The sequence below is a fragment of the Hibiscus syriacus genome, unplaced genomic scaffold (assembly GCF_006381635.1).
Source record: "Hibiscus syriacus cultivar Baekdansim isolate YM2019G1 unplaced genomic scaffold, ASM638163v2 tig00002511_pilon, whole genome shotgun sequence".
In the NCBI taxonomy this organism is placed as follows: Eukaryota; Viridiplantae; Streptophyta; class Magnoliopsida; order Malvales; family Malvaceae; genus Hibiscus; species Hibiscus syriacus.
Window position 1 is genome coordinate 3,121,068 of NW_024061932.1, and position 17,375 is coordinate 3,138,442.

The window sequence follows — 17,375 nt, forward strand, 5'->3', positions numbered from 1 at the left end:
AACGTGGAATAATTCGTGGAGAATTCCATAACAGAATCAAAGTGGAGTTAACTTGGTCTTCCTAAAGAAGGATAATAGTCATCAATGAGATTTTAGCAAGGGTTGGTAGAATCGAGAAACTACAAGAGCAATTTATCGAGACACAACAAAAGATGACTAATCAAGTGAAAAAATTCCAGAATGATTCAAAGGAACAACTGACCAAATTGATGGACCTGATGAATATTGTAATCCATGGAGAGAAACCCTTAGAGGATCCTGTTGTGAAAAAATTGAATGGGATTATGACTAATGTAGATGATACAATGGAAACAAATGACCAGAACTTTGCCAGGGAATGTGGAAATTCGATAAATCTCCAAAAATCGGGTATGACCCCAGAAGATGAGACAAAGATCAAGTTGAAGAGAAGCATAGAAGAAATTTTAGTACCATTGAAGAAAACTAAACAAAGAAAACATCTAGATCGTCAGTTACAAGGTCTTCAAGAAAGCAAAGAAAACAATTGTAATGTGACAGTGATGTCAGGGGAAATTCTACCCAAGTTTCCTTCAGTTTCATGCAGCAAGTTATATCCTGAGTTACTTAAAGCCCATCTTATTTGCCCATGTCAGGCTAAGCCTTTGTTGCCTCCTTACCCGAGATGGTATAATGAGAAAGTCTTTTGTGAATATCATGCTGGAATCCGAGGACACTCCATCAAGAATTGCGATAACTTCAAAAGACAAGTTCAAGACCTTTTGGTTCATAAAATCATAAGAGTGGATGTTAACAATCAATCCATTTTGATCAAAAAATTGGGATTCAAACCCCAAAATGAAGTTAACACGGTCAAGGCAAATGAAAATCATACAACAGAAGATGTTGAAAAGAAAAAAGGAAAAATTGAGGAATATGAAGTATGTATGACAGATTAACTCCTGATACTTCTCTAATACTAAAGAATGAGAAAGAAATGAAAAGAGAGATAATTCGAGATTGGCCCACCAGTTTAAGAATGAATGGGAAAAATGTAACTTTGAAAAAACCACAAACATTTATATCAGATATTCTGAGGATAAGTGAAGCAGTGGGCAATATAAAGAGTCTAGTGAATACTACTCCAATCACAGCTGCAAGATACATTCAGAATCAGAACAAAACTTTCATCAGTAAAGGAAGCTGTTCTGAATATAAAATTGAGCCTAATTTTCACTCGGGAAGAATAAGATGATGATAGAGACTGATCAGGAAGAAGCAAAGATTTGTGCATTTGAGGGTTTATCCAAAGAATTTGACACAAAATATGATCAAGAAATGGGAGGCAAATGAGGACAAAAACCTTAGTCCTATTACACACCTAACAGTATAATAAGGCATGATAGATAAACAAGTGGAAGTTGATATCTACCACTGTAATACTTTCTATTTTCAGCATCTTGTTTGAACTTGTTTTTTGTTCATTTCTCCGCCCTTTGTGTAATAAATAAATTTGTGTTTCTTTTATGGTTATGAGCAAGGAATTAAGTTTTAATCTTGAAATTCTTGAGTATCAAGTAGATTAAATATTCTTTTAATTTTTCAAGAGTTATAGATCTTTGGCAAGTGGTAAAATTATATCTTCCATATCCCATCCAACGCCAATTACTTGATCCTTACAATACCAAATCTGGACACTACGATTATCTGAGACTCTGAAGAAATATCTCTACCTACTTTTGAGAGACCAAATCCAGATGTTTACTGGTTTATGATACTACCTTCCACCACATACACGACTTCAAAAGTCACACTTTTGTCCTTCTAAATACAAATCCATCATAAACCAAATGACCTCAAAAGAACCAAACTTTCAATTATCCGTGAATCTTCCTGCAAGAGGAGACGAGATGAGGCATTATGGACCAGCTTATCGAAGATAATTTCGAGTGATTAGAGCATACTCAGAGAAGAAAAAATGATTGATTTAAATAAATATATCATGCATTAATTACATTGTTTTCATGTAAATGAAAGTTAATCTTGAATATTCATCCCCTTGGAGATACATATTTTCACAAAGATTTCTATGTATGAGACGGCTGAACTTTGTGCACAGTTTAATCATGCAAACGCATTGACATATCGCCCAAAGATGAATGAGGCTGTTGAAGGAGCAAATAAGAACATTAAGATGATCATTACAAAGACTACTGAAACTTACAAAGATTGGCATGAGAAGTTACCTTTTGCTTTATATGCATATCGAACTACTGTTCGAACATCTACTGGGACAACACCTTATTGTTCAGTCTTACCAATTTGAGATACCACCACTTTGTATCTTAAAGGAGCTAAAATTAGAGGAGGTTGAAGGGATCTAAGCTCGGCAGATACATTAGAAACGGATGATGAAAGATCACATCCGAGAGAGTTCCAAGAGGGTGATATAGTGTTTAAAAAGATCTTGCCTACACATAAAGATTTCTGTGAGAAATGGATGTCTAAATGGGACGGGTCAAATATTATAAAAAATAAGCCTTTTCCGGAGAAGCATTGATTTTGGCAGAAATGGAAAGGAAAGTTCTGAGAAACCAAATAAACTCAGATTCTGTCAAGAAGTATTATGCTTGAAAAAAAATAAAAAAAGAAAAAAAAAGAAGGAAAAAAGAAAGAAAAGAAAAAAAAGGAAAAAAGGAAAAATGAGAAAAAAGGAAAAAAAGGGAAAAAGAAAAAGGGGAGAAATTGAATCAAGATGGGTGACTCCAGGGAGCCTCAAGTTACAAGATGGATCAAGTACAATTAATTCAGATATTCATATTCAACAAGAAGAGCAAGAAATGATGAAGATGTGAGAAAATGGAAATAAACCCAAAATTTGGCAATCTAGAGGGATCCAGATGATGGAAAAATCCCCAGCAAGGCAGATCCAAATCAAGCAAAGCAAGATTGAAGGCATCTAAAGAGAATATCTTCAGATTTCATTCCGCTTCTCAAGATTGATTCTTATTTGCAAAAATTGGTTTTTAAAATCTTTAATGCATGATATGAAAAATGATAAAGGGGGTTCAAGATGTAAATTTTTAAATAACATCTTGAAACCAAAGGAGGATTCGAGTTGAAAACCTAAAAAGGCGGCTTGAATATTGAATGGTGCAACAAACGACATAAGAGATGATCTTAAGCTCTTAAATGAAGCACTGCACATCCCAAAAGACGTTCCTGAGATTCTGGAATCTAGAAGTATCTCTACAATATGAGCATAACAACCATTTCTTCAAGTTAGTGGAAGCCCGAAGCGACATACTAAACCAACTTGAAAGAACCTATTTTACCAAAATCAACCTACACCTCAAATCAATCAATAATTTTGACACTTGCCATAGGACTATGATTTTTGAATGATTTAAAAGTGTAGTTGATTTATTTGATATTCATTAAACTCATTGTTTATGATTTGATTCTATTGTGAACCTGAGAAGGGCATTACTTTGCAAAATTCTTTCATTCTTCGATAAAGAAACGAGAAAAAACATTTTCAAACAGGACAGTCTCAAATGAGGAAGGTCATTGAAGCAAATGTTTCTTATTCTACCTCTGTTGTAGAAAAAGAATGAACGAGGCCAGAATAATGAAGCACTTCACATTTTTGAAGGCAAGTGGTCCAAGAAGCCAGAAAGTCGGGAAAATTGAACTTGTGACACTCTCCTATGACATTATTAGCAGCTCATCAAGAAAGAGTATCGTTTATCTCATGCTGAAGGCGATAAGCATCACCAGACAGATTATTTTCCCCAACCATCAATTCATGTTCTCTAGAAGATTACATCATAGAGACATGAACAAGTCACTACCTGCACTCTGGTTATACCGTGATGATGTCTCAAGTCTTGATACATCATTGCTACTTCTTCTATGCTGATCATTTTCTTTGTCAAGATGATATCCATTATGTTCTTCAGAAGATTGCTGAATTTGAATTTTAGGACTTATGGTACAGAATAAGACATTGGAACAGAATCTACCCTTATAGGCCTTTTATATAGGGTAACATTGGTTACATGATTCCAAAAGTTGAAGATGACCAGTTTTACTGTCAACTAAACCATTCCATGATTCTAAAAGAGTGGGATATATTGGAGCAGCAGAAGAGACAGTTGTCGTAGTAGTCATTGCAAGAAAATACACCAACAAAAATCTTCTAGTTCATCCTGATGATGTTTATTTCTTCCAGTAAGGTTGTTACGCTGGATGCCACCGACAATAAGGTCGAATTCGACAAATCTACTCATCAATTGCTCCAACCGATCATCATTCAGTTCTTGCACATCTGTTTTCAAAGATATGCCAAGACAGTAGAAGGCGACCTCTGCATCACTGATCCCCAAAAAAAAAAAAGACAGGACATTGATATCACCGGAGAACATGTCACTAGCAGCTCCTCATGTATAGTTTTTAGGGAAACCTAGAAGCATTTCCACCTCATCAGGTTCAAGTGGAACAATTTTATTCCTTCCAACCCATACCAGATCCCATTTTCAGCACTCATCAAGAATATACTTTTGGACACTCGAAGGTGACTCATCGTCATAAGCTTCAAGAGCCTTACAGATCATTTCTGTCAATTTGGTACTTCCTGTACATGTTTGTAAACAGTTCAACTTGGTTCTTAGATCCCAGGAAGGTCACCATTTCTTTGTCAATAGAAAAGTATCATGTATGGTGCGTAGAAGAAGCAGAATAAGAGAAAATATGTTCTCAATTGGCAGATTATGAATATAGCTCATTTTCCGTGCAGCAGCACAAAAATACTTCAAATCTACAAATTTTGGATTTACATCGTATAAGTACCATGACATTTCAGTCCAAGCACCAACTGGAGCAAGTGCCACGTTCTCATAGTAGAAATAAGGAGACCCAATAGCATCTTCTGGAAGTGTTCTTTGAGTTATCTGATCTGGTTTGGTATGAACCCCAAAACCAATCATTGGATTTGAAAGATGAATTTGCTCATAGTAGAAATAAGGAGACCCAATAGCATCTTCTGGAAGTGTTCTTTGAGTTATCTGATCAGGTTTGGTATGAACCCCAAAACCAATCATTGGATTTGAAAGATGAATTTGATGATAGTCTTCATTAAGAAGCTTCTTTTCAAGCTTCCTCTGCTTCTTGCTTTTCAAAAATCATAGCCAGAGTTTCGTTTTTACTTGTAATTGGGGTCATTGCATAATTGCTTCCTATCTTCTACTGAAAGAAGTGCGTCAGCAGCCTTAGCCATTTGAGGAGCAAATATAAAATCTGTCAACTCTGTAATTGATGAATTCAAACCACATCTCTCCATGGCTATTGAAGCCTCAACCTCTGAATATCCTATTTTTGTCAAGTATAACAATTTATTCTCCTCATCAGAATCAGAATGTAGGATTTCCTCGGTATCAGAAAGAACTATCAATATCTGTGAAATCATCCTGAAAGATCGCTTCATAATCAGATGAGTTGTTATCAGAATCAACATGTTGCATGGGTGTGGATTTTTCAAGAGCCTGTACCACTGTATATGTAGTCTTGCTATTGCATCAGATTACTGTTCGCATAAATTAGTTTCTCTCCCATAGAAAAGTATATTTCAGAGATGGCCTTCACTGAAAGATGATAAGCCACTGTGTCAGCCTGGAACGGATTACCAAGTTATTTATACTGCTCTGTCTGACTAAATCCCTCCAGATACAGAAAATGGTCACCTCATTCAGAAGACACATATCTCAGACGTTTCTGTCAGAATGATTGAGTACTTCTTAAGCTTGTGACAATATGAAGAGAATTTCTCCAGTTACTTGACAATACTACTGTTTAGTGACACCAGAATGAGAGTATTCAAGATAAACAGATTTGGGGCACGAATAAAGCTACAAGTACCTGCAACAGTTCATTGTCAAAATTGAACCTCGTGGGGATCATGACATTTCAGTCAAACAGACATTGAGAGTGAATCAGACAGATCTAGAGGGACATCTTGAGGGCCCATTTCAACCATAAATAGAATATTGAGGCATTTTGAAGGCTCACAACAATATGAATATTTGGGCATTCTTGGAGGATCATCTCAACAAGAAGTAATGTTGAGCACACTTTTAACATATGTATCAGTAAATGTTGGGGCATTTTAAAGGTTCCTTCAGACAGATCCATTTGGGACATTTTGAAAGCTCAGATCAGTAAGAAGCAAATGATAGGGCAGGCTGAAAGCCCATTTCAATCAGAATTAGGATTGTTGATGTATTTTTGAATATTTGTATTAGCAAATGCTGGGGAATGCTGAAGGCCCACATCATCATGTGTTAAAAATCATTGACTTGAGCATATATTTCCAATGAGACAGAAAGATATAAAGAATGAAAATGGTGAAACAATAACAGTCAATCTGACTACACATAATTGCTTCGTTCATCAGGCAGTTGCATTAGGGTCCTGTTGTTGAATAAATATTTATTCAACAAGTATGGTTTCAAATACCCAATCTTCTTAAACCATGTGTCACATGACAGTGTGTTCTTTGTTAAGCTACATCACGGTTGCATGAGTAAAGATGGCCCCCCTGTAGACCATTCGATCCAAGGATCAATTCCTCGAGACCTCGAACTCTAAATTTGGCCTTTTGTGTGTCGGTGATAATTGAAAAATATTTCTTTGAGATTCCTGTAAGTTAGTTTCAACCATACTGTTGAGGTTACGAAGTTGTTTTTCACATCAGTTTTGTTTACTTGATGACATTGAAGAGAGAAGCTCATGTATATTGCTCTTTCCCGATGTTACTGGGGTTATCATTGCCAGCCAGACTGAACTAAGTTTTCATCTAATTGGTTTATCATGTGCGTTTTATCCCCAGTATCAAGAATTCTAAGGATATCTTTCCATACACGGCTCTTATAGTGGGTGTGTTTCTACTTCTTACAACGCTCATTACAGAAGAAAACGTGATCAATATCACACTTACCCTTGCCTGGGACAATATCAAGATAAATTGGTATCTCTTATTCAATTCATCACTGGCATATCTTACGAATTTGATCAACTTTTTGGTCACACCATCATCTCATTTGTATTCCTATTGAGTTTTGTTCTCAAGTGGTCTTGTGACGTTATACGAAAGTTCTGAGCGCTATGAAAGAGCCTCCTTGACCAGAAATCCGGGCAGAAGCCACAAGAAAGGATGAATGTGTTTTCAAATGTTTTACATCTGGACAAAAACCACAAGAAAAGATGAATGTATTGTCAAATGTTTTACGAACCAGTGATTATGGTGCTGAACCAATATTGCAATCATATGGTTTCCATTTATTGATCCAAGATGAAGTCTGTCTTCTTCAACCCCAAGATTAGAAGTGAGATATGATGAAGATTTCTTTCCACAGAAGGAGAGCTGAAATTTTGACAACAAGAAACTAGTGGAGCCAACTAAGGTTGAACGACAAGTTGTTGTTAAGCATCTCGACATGATATGGTCCAAGTTGCCTTATTCGAGATCTGATTATATGTGGAGACATGAAAAGAATTGGAATAAATCTTCCTTGTGATGTGTTTCAAGAGTTAAATTAGAACAGACTCTACTCTCCTAATTAATCCCTGCTGAGTCAGACATATCTACATCTACATTCTTCAAAGATAATAAATTTTCTTTTTAAAGATGATAGATTCTCTTTTTGAAGATGAAAGCTTTATTGGATTTCTACACAATTCCAGACAAAGAAAGCTGATGTTACCAAAGGCAAAATGGGGCATCAAAGTCATAGTTCTGACTACGGCAAGAGTTCCACAAATAAAACATTTCTTCTGAGACTTAAATAAAACAAAGAAGACACAAAGATACAAGTTGATCAGATGATTCTGCAGAAATGCAAGCTTGATAGCATAAGTTTCTACACTGATATCCAGAGGTAACCCTGGCAATAAATGATGAAGTGAAGGAAGACCAAATTCACCAAACTTTGAATTCAAATGAAGATTGCATCAACATTCATGCATTCATAAGAATATCATTTACACAATAGACAATGCATTACATTGATACATATGATTGCATTCAAACATAAGGTTTTGCAAATCTTCATATGAAAAAGAAGATTCACGATGAACAATACCTTATAAGAAAAAGGTAGATTTCAAAACCTCGAATACAGGAATCACGCCAACATCTGAAGAATAGATGGACGTAATCCACAAAAACAACCTTATCTTAAGATTGGGGCATGTTACCCAATCAACATGTTATTTTGAAAAATAATGAGAAAACGATTTCCATAGTTTCTCATTCAATCTTTTCTAGAAATGAAATTGTTGAAAAGTAAGAAAACGATTTCCTTAGTTTTTTTACTTAGTAAACTATTTCTCACATCTGTAAGTCCTACAGTGCATGATGTTTCCAAAACGCCTTCGGGAGCTTTTTGATGTTTTCAAAGCCTTAGGGTCATCTGTAAGTCCTGCAGTGCATGATGTTTCCAAAAAGCCTTCGGGAGCTTTTTGATGTTTCCAAAGCCTTAGGGTCATCTGTAAGTCCTACAGTGCATGATGTTTCCAAAAAGCCTTCGGGAGCTTTTTGATGTTTTCAAAGCCTTAGGGTCATCTGTAAGTCCTACAGTGCATGATGTTTCTAAAAAGCCTTCAGGAGCTTTTTGATGTTTTCAAAGCCTTAGGGTCATCTGTAAGTCCTACAGTGCATGATGTTTCCAAAAAGCCTTCAGGAGCTTTTTGATGTTTTCAAAACCTTCGGGTCATCAGCATTTTCAGAAGAGTTCATAATAAGAAGAACTCATCTGAAGAAGGAAGAAGAAGTTCATAATGAGAAGAGCTTGTTCAACCTTTTGCTCAAATCCATCACTTGATGGATCAGCTCTTCCAGAGAAAGTTCATAATGAGAAGAACTAATCTGAAGAAGGAAGAAGAAGTTCATAATGAGAAGAACTTGTTTAACCTTTTGCTTGAATTTATCACTTGATGGATTAACTCTTCCAAAGAGAGTTCATAATGAGAAGAACTCATCTGAAGAAAGAGGAAGAAATTCATAATGAGAAAATTTTGTTCAACTTTTTGTTTGAATTCATCACTCGATGGATCAACTTTTCCAGAGAAGAGTTCATAATGAGAAGAACTTATCTGAAGAGGAAGAAGAAGTTCATAATAAGAAGAATTTGTTCAACCTTTGTTTGACTCTATCACAGAAGGAGATAGATCAGCATCAACATTACCAGAAGTGTTCATAATGAGAAGAACTCATCTGAAAGAGAAGAATTTGTTCAACTCTTTGCTAGATTGCATTATAAAAAGAGATAAATTGTCATCCCCAATGGAAAAGTTCATAATGAGAAGAACTAATCCCAAAGAAGAAGAACTTGTTCAACATTTCCATCATAATAAAATGAAGTCAAATGAAAAAAAAACTTATTGTCTTTTCGTCTTTGCCCTATTCTCGTTAGCATAAGAATGAACAAAGAGGGGCAGCTGAAGACACTAGCTTTTATTTCATTTGTTTTATTTATTATTATTATTTTGTATTATTATTATATTATATTATTATTAAATAATTAATTAATTTTAATACATTGCAGGCCCAAAACCTGGAGCCCAATTACAAATTAATTCGGCCCAGTTTACATGCCCAAGCCCAATCAGATACAAGCCCAACCCGGATCTAGCTAAACCCTAAACCAAATTTAGGGTTTGTATCATCTCAGTCAGCCACCAGCTCTTTTCAGCCGTTGGATTTGGCAAGATCCAACGGCCCAGATGGTTCCAGCTTGAAACCCTAGGGTATCATAACCCTAGAGCCACATCCCAGCCACCGCCGTTGATTCCATAAGGCCACACGTCTGATGCCGACGCTTCAACTGCTAGGCGTCGCTCCAACCGTTGCTGTAATGCCACGTCGCCCCCATCGAAACCTCCAGAAGCGCCTCGTCATCACCCCACGTCGAGCTCTATGGTGAGTCACCACCATAGCTATGGTGACTCACCGAGAAACCCTTCTGTGATTGGTCCGAGGAGCGTTTCGTCGAGGCTATAAAAGCCTCGACTCACCTGCAAAATAAAAAAAAGGCAGAGAGGAAGAGAGGAGACAGAAACCAGAAAAAAAAGACGAACAACCAAGAAAAAAGAAGAGAGAAAGAACAACGAGTAAAAACAGAGAGGGAACCCACAACACAGCAACCAGAAACAAAAAAAAGGAAGATAGAAGAGAGGAAAGAAACTTACTCTGTCATCGGAGAGCCCTAACCGTCGCCGGAAACAACCAAAACCCGAAGGTATTTTCATAGATTTGCTCCGATCAGGAGCTTTTTAAGAAAAATGGTCACCGGAACCTTCATTAGGACGGTCCGATCTATGTTTTGGTATAAAATAAAATTTTTCGGCCACCGGATGCGGTGGCCGGCGGTGGTTGCCGACGCCGGAGCACGGCTGCCGGCCGGTGGTCTCTCTATCAGTTTTAGAGAGAGGCGAGAGAGTTAAAAATTCTCTCTCCGTTTTGGGAAGGGTATATCTATAATTTCGTGCATGGACAAACCCTTTCCGCAGCCCTCCTAGTTTGTAATCCTTGCAATTTAGTCACTGAAAGCAATTTTTGATTATTTTAATTTAGTCTTCTAAATTTATTTAATTTTATTTTAGTCCTTAACTGCATATATAATTAGGATAAATAATATATTTAGTCCTCAATAATTTTAATATTTTTGTTTTAGTCCTGTATTATGAATTATGATTAAATTACACTTTTAATGCATATCTTTTATATATTTTGAATTAGTACTCTAGTTTTATAATTTTACATTTTAATCATTAAATTTTCATTTTTGACTATGATTTTTTAATATTTTACATTTTAATACTATATTTTTAATTCCTTTTATTTTAATCATTATTTGCAATATTATTTTATTATTATTATTATTATTTATTGCTTTAATTATTATTTCATTATTATTATTTTTATTATTTATATATATATATATATATATAATAAATAATATTTGTTTATTTATTCTATTTGTTTTCTATTAAAATCCTATATTTCATAAATTACTTTTAATAATCATATTTTAATTTATTTTTCAATATTAAAAAAATGACTGTTTTAAAGCACCTAGAAGTCCGTTTTCTGATATTTTCAGTAAATATCATACTTTTATAAATCATATATTAACTTTTAATAAATGTTTTATTTATTTTTATATCAAAGAAAAGAGATGTCTTAAAGCACCTAGAAGCCCTTTTATGATATTTCTAAATAAATAAATATCTTATTTATATTAATATATTTTCATAAAATCATAAATTTGAAATAAAAAAATATTATAAGTTAAATATATCTTTGAATTTTAAATATCTAATGATAGAGAGAATTTATAATTAATAAAGTACCAATTTTGGGCATTATAGGGGTGCTAATCCTTCCCTGAATGTAACCGACCACGAACCCATTTTTATTAAAATTTTTGGTTATATGCAGATCAGTTTTATCTTTTAAATATTGTTTTCTTAAAAACTATTTTAAAAGATTGTTTTTAGGTAATTGATCTACCTAACCCAAAAAGGTCAATGGCGACTCTCAAACCATTTTTTTTAATTATTTTGTATCCACATTATTTTTCCCGCCAAGTAAAAATTCGTGTCCGGGCGAAAACCGGTTACGACACTTATCATCAATTGATTTTAAGAAGGAATGGTGATCATTCGCTTCAGAACTCTGTAGTTAAGCGTACTTGAACCAGTGTAATCCAAGGATGAGTGATCCCACTGGGAAGTTGTTTGAAAATTGAATGACTCCATCCTAAAATATATATATAATACGGAATCCATAATTCCAAAAATGTTATATATTCATATAATACAATATAAATCAAATAGAAAAAATTGCTAGGTATAAGTATATACATACAAATGTGCTTAAACAATATAAATTATATTAACATATTAATTGCACAGACAAACAAATGATACCTTAGTAACAAGTTCACAACATGAAAAATGTAAAAATCAATTTTTTAAAATGAAATGTAAATATATATTTGATGGATCGAAATGCAGGGACCGTAAATAAATGTGCACAAAAAACGTAATTAATCCATAAATAATCAAGACTCAAATGAAAGATTTTCAAATAACAAGCCAAATGTAAACAAACATAACAAAACAAAATAACTAAACATCAGAGACCAAATTATAAAGCGTGTGAAATAAAAGGATTAAATCTGGAAATCAAATAACCACTAAATGGGGACTAAATTGCATTTCCTCAAACATTAGCATGGCCTTACAACAAACAACCTAAAACATCACCTATATGTATTCCAACCCTAAGTTAAAAGCGGTGCTAGCCCATGGATATTTCAAAGCATTTGTTTATGCTAAAAAAAACACCTACCTATCTTAATCCCTACTCTTCACAGCCGCTCATCCAAGACTTAGGAAAACAAATTCTTAGCTTTCTTTCTCCTTAGTAAAAAGATGAACCGACATTTTCCTTTGAACCATGATTCCTCTCAAAACAAACACTCCTTGATCCCTGCAACAACCCTCAGCCTAGATTTAAAAGAAAAGGATTATATTTACTCTGATGAAAAGGTTTTCTTCGTTCCAATGATGAATCAAAGGCTGCGTTTCTCAAACGAAGAAGGTAAGAATTATTTTGTTGGGTTTTCTCTCTATTTCTCTATGTTTTTCGAATGAAAATGGCTCCCTTTTTTTTACTACTCTCCCTTTTAAACACCGAAAACAACCCCTTTTTCATGTTTTTTATTTAATTAGGTCTCTATTGATGATGCTTGGCGAGGGGTCTCTATTGATAGCTTCGAAGGACTGTGATGAGGGTGGTTGGTTAGGGTTTTTAACGCCTTAAATTTTATGGGGGGTTTTCTTATGATACTACAGTTTTTTATATTTTTATTCTATTTTTTTTGTTATTTTCACTGTATTTTTTAGTTTGTTCAGGATCGATGATAGAGACTGGGAGCTCTGGTGACCTGCAGCGAGAGAGGCTTTGACTAGTGGTGACGGCGCAACTCTTTTTCTCCTTAGTGGTTACAGTAGCTAGGTTAAGTTAGGATTTGGTGTTTTGGGCTAGGTTTAGGTTTATGTGAGTAAATGAGTTTGGTATTGTAATGGTCCCAATGAAACTCAAATATAGATCCTATACATAATTTGTATCTACAGCTGTCCGTCTTTGTTCATTATGTGAAACATAAATAGAGCAAAGATCAAAAGATGGTTAATTTTATCGGTGGGATAGTTTAGGGTCTATTTAGGGTCTCAAAATACCTTGGAAGGTCAATCTGCTTATTGCAACTTCAGGATATGTTGGATTTAATATGCTCCCTTGCACTTTAGGGTATATCATATCTAGAAACTTTGATTCATTTCACTACTATTCAAAAAAGATTGAATTGGGGTAGATTTTCTTCACTACTATTCAAGAAAGATACATGGATTAATTGAAACTTGCATTTTCTAAACTTTGCACACAATTGATGCTCTTTGAATGTATGAAGTACGATTTGGAGATGAAGATTGTGGTCCTCCTCTAGCTACGAGTAAACTGGGATATCATCAATAAATACTACTAAAAACTAATCCAACTAAGGGTGGAAGACTCAGTTCAAGAGATCCATAAATAATACTAGTGCAATGGTAAATCCTAATGACATACTAAGAACTCCTTAACCTTCAACTGATAATACCTTGATATCAATTCTATCTTAGAAAAAACTCTGTCTCGTTTAAGTTCAAACAAATCATTGATCCTTTGGAGTGGATACATATTCTTTATCATCAACTTCTTTAATTGTCAATAGTTAATACACAATCTCATCGGTTGTCCTTCTTCTTTACAATTAACACAGGTGCTCTTCATGATAATAAACTCGGTCAAATGAATCCTTGCTATATCAACTTTTAAATTTGGGGTTTAAGCTCTTTTAACACGATCTGTGTCATGCTGTAAGGAGTGATAGACACAATACTTGATCCTGGCAAAACCTCAAAGCCAAAGTCTAATTTTCAATCAAGCACCTTAGTAATTACTTCAAAAATACTTCGAGAAAGTCTCTCATTGCATGAATATCTTTAAGTGTTAGGCTCAGAACTCTAGTATCCACCACATGAGCTAGAAATGTATCGCAAACCTAAATGATCAACATTTGAACAACTAAGGCTGAAACAAACTTATAGGTGCAACCCCGACCGTAACAAACCATTACAATTTTTGTATCATCATCATTTCTTAGTTTAAGTTGCCTAGATTTTCGTCTCAGACTCACATCATGCTCTGAAAACCAATCTATTCCTAAGATTAAATCAAACCCTCAAAAAATGTAGTTCTATTAGGTGGTTGAAAAGATCTAACTCTGAATCTCAATCGGGCAGCAACGGTAGACCTTGTCCACTAGAACATTTAGCCCTAACAGACTCGAAATGCTAACCTTGACCTCAAGGTCCTCAATTGGAATACACCACTCTTAGACAAGCTCACAAAAAATATAGGAATGAGTAGAGCCCATATATATTAAAGTTGTAACATAAGTACTAAAATCGTTGAAAATACCTTAAATGACATCGATTGGCTAACTCTTCTCTTGGTCCCTCACCGCATACTACCTAGAGGCAAACCTATCCTCAGGTACAGCTACTAATCTGGTAGTGCCCCAACTTTACTGACTCTACACTGAATTATCACCCCTCTAGATAGACCCTAAGCCCCTCTGAACAAATTGAACCAACCATTGAGCAACCAGTGGTGCAACACTCCCTGCCTCGGGACAGTCTCTGATGAAGTGCTCTAATGAGCCACACCCAAAGCACACCTTGAAAACTCAATAACAATACTCAATTTACTATTTACTAAAGTGTTTGCACAACGAAGGCTATGAACCTATGATCAATCCTCTAATACACGTCATAAAGGCTGAAATCAAAGGCCTCATATGAGACTTCATCCATTTACGGAGTCCTGAACTCTACCTCAACTTCTAGGACTATAGTGGTGGAGACCTATACACTCCTTGAGAGTCCCTGACCCTCTTTGTCGAATACTAGAAAGGTTCAACAGAATCTGGTGCCCTTTGAATTTCTCATTCAGAGTCACCTATTAGACAGACTCGTATGCTTTAAACTCTCTCGATCATCTTGGTATGGCGAGTAAACTTTGTAAAGACCCTAAGGGTCAACTAATAGGTGGGTGAGGATATCGATATGTAGCCTTTCTCTGAACCTCAGATAGTGAAGGTCCTCAACCTTTCTCTAAGTAACCCGAGGGTAAGGTGTATCTATCAGAGAGTACAAAGGGTCTCATGAAGCCATTCATCAGTAATAATGAGATCATCATCCCCTAAACCCAATAACTCAATGGTCTTGTAATGTTAAAGTCCCTCTACCAATGACTGAGGTACTATTTATGGTGAAACAAGTGATATTGGTATAGCGGGTGCCATTAAAATAACTCTAACTATATGCCTAAAAATAAACGTGAGGACTCTAAATAAGGTCGCCCCATCTATTCTTGCATCCTCTAGGACACCCATGTCCTCAGATTTCAGTACAAACTTATTACCAATGTCCTCGACAAGTGAGTCACGACTCTCATCACGGTCCTCATAACTACTATTGAGATCATTAGCTATATCCTTAGGAATTGAAAGAAAGAGATGATTCATTATCCTTATTTCATATATTTAAGTACTATTGACACTCTAGAGACATGTACTCATTAACACTTAATGACTCTAGCCCGTGGGTCCTAGGAATGATTGGATCTAACGCTCCGATTCCACTAAATATAACACCCAAATTCGAACTAACTTGAAATTCGGAGGATTTAAATATTACATGAAACTATCAAGTGACTAACCATATTTTAAAATCATTACTCATAATCATAACAAGTTATCCATAAAAATTCATAGTTGGAAACATAAACATTTAAGTTTTACAAATTGGGAAGCTCTTAAATATAATATCTCAAAATATACGAGTTTGGACAAAAGAGCGTTATGACTAAATTATACATAAGTTTTATGAAGTACAAGCCCTCTAAAATAACTGAGCCATACTGTAAGCACGACAAAATATGAAATCCACAATATGGTGATAAGTTCCTCGACTGACACCTAAGACCAGCGAATGAAGACAATTCTAAATGATGAACTATGAGTCAAAGCCACACAAATAAGTCTACTATACTACATACATTCACTAAATAAGTACGCTAGCAAGTTTAGTCATTAAGCAATGTAATGCTTCAAGCATAGATCACAACAAAGCAATATGAGCAGTTTGAAGTTTCGGGGTATAGTGGCAATGTCATTACTTAACTAAAGTAACTAAAGTGCCTTCACACTGGTACTAAAGTGCCTCAATACTGATATGGAAATTTATGGAAATGCATTAGCACTGCTACTAAATTTCCTTAGCACTCTTAGGATATATCTAGATATTTCACATACATATACATTTGACATTCGTCATACATTCAAGTAGCTTGGGTGTCCTCATCATTTCCCAGTGTAAAAAAGGCATAATTCTTATGGAATCCTACCTCATAATGATATTATGTTATCACATAATTGTTGAAATTCTCACTTATAATTTTTTAATTAAGATGTTCTATCAATCCTAACCACATTCTTGTCCCTTAATCAGAGTAAAGCTTATAGCCATTGCATTCATGATGGTATCCATAATCATCTTGATGGTATCAATACTACTCTACTCTTCCTTAGGGTATCAATACTAAATTTACATACTAGAATTTGAGAAAAACCCCAATATCGATACCCCTACCTAGAGTATTAATATTATCTTCCTAGTGGTATCGGTACTACCCAAGTATCGATACCATATTCACATTTGATGTTCTAAAAAAATAACCCAATATGGGTACCCCTAACTGGAGTATCAATACTCCCCTTCAGTGGTATCGATACTCTTTAAGTACCAATACCAAATTTGGCTACTAGAATTTAAAATCACCTTGGTATCAATATCAGACTCTTAATATCATTATCTGATAAATAGTATCTATACAATATGAGTGGAGTATAAAAATGCCACTAAAACCCCATATTTTTGGCTTATCAAACAAAAAGTATCAGTATTTTTTATTTAGTATCGATACCCCAAACCTAGAATACTCTATTTTTCATGAGTAAAGTACTTATACTCACAACCAAGGTCCTTCTAAGGCCCTTAAACGTTATTAAAAGCTTATGTAGGCTCAATGGATCATAAAAGATCATTTCTTTAAACATGAACAACATCAAAATACCCTTTCCCTTTCATGAACACAATTTCACCCAAACTACCACATGCATTCATACAAGTAACCAACTTACACACAGTGACCTATAAGTATTATAAACGAGTTAAGATTATGTTAC

General features: G+C 34.9%; 1 long non-coding RNA gene across 1 annotated transcript; it reads left to right on the top strand.

Moving 5' to 3' along the window:
* The first annotated feature begins 12,331 nt into the window (after nt 1-12,331).
* Nucleotides 12,332-13,290, top strand: LOC120146394. Its single transcript, XR_005518216.1, has 2 exons — nt 12,332-12,622; nt 12,754-13,290. It is a non-coding gene; the product is annotated as an uncharacterized LOC120146394 (long non-coding RNA).
* The last annotated feature ends 4,085 nt before the right edge of the window (nt 13,291-17,375 follow it).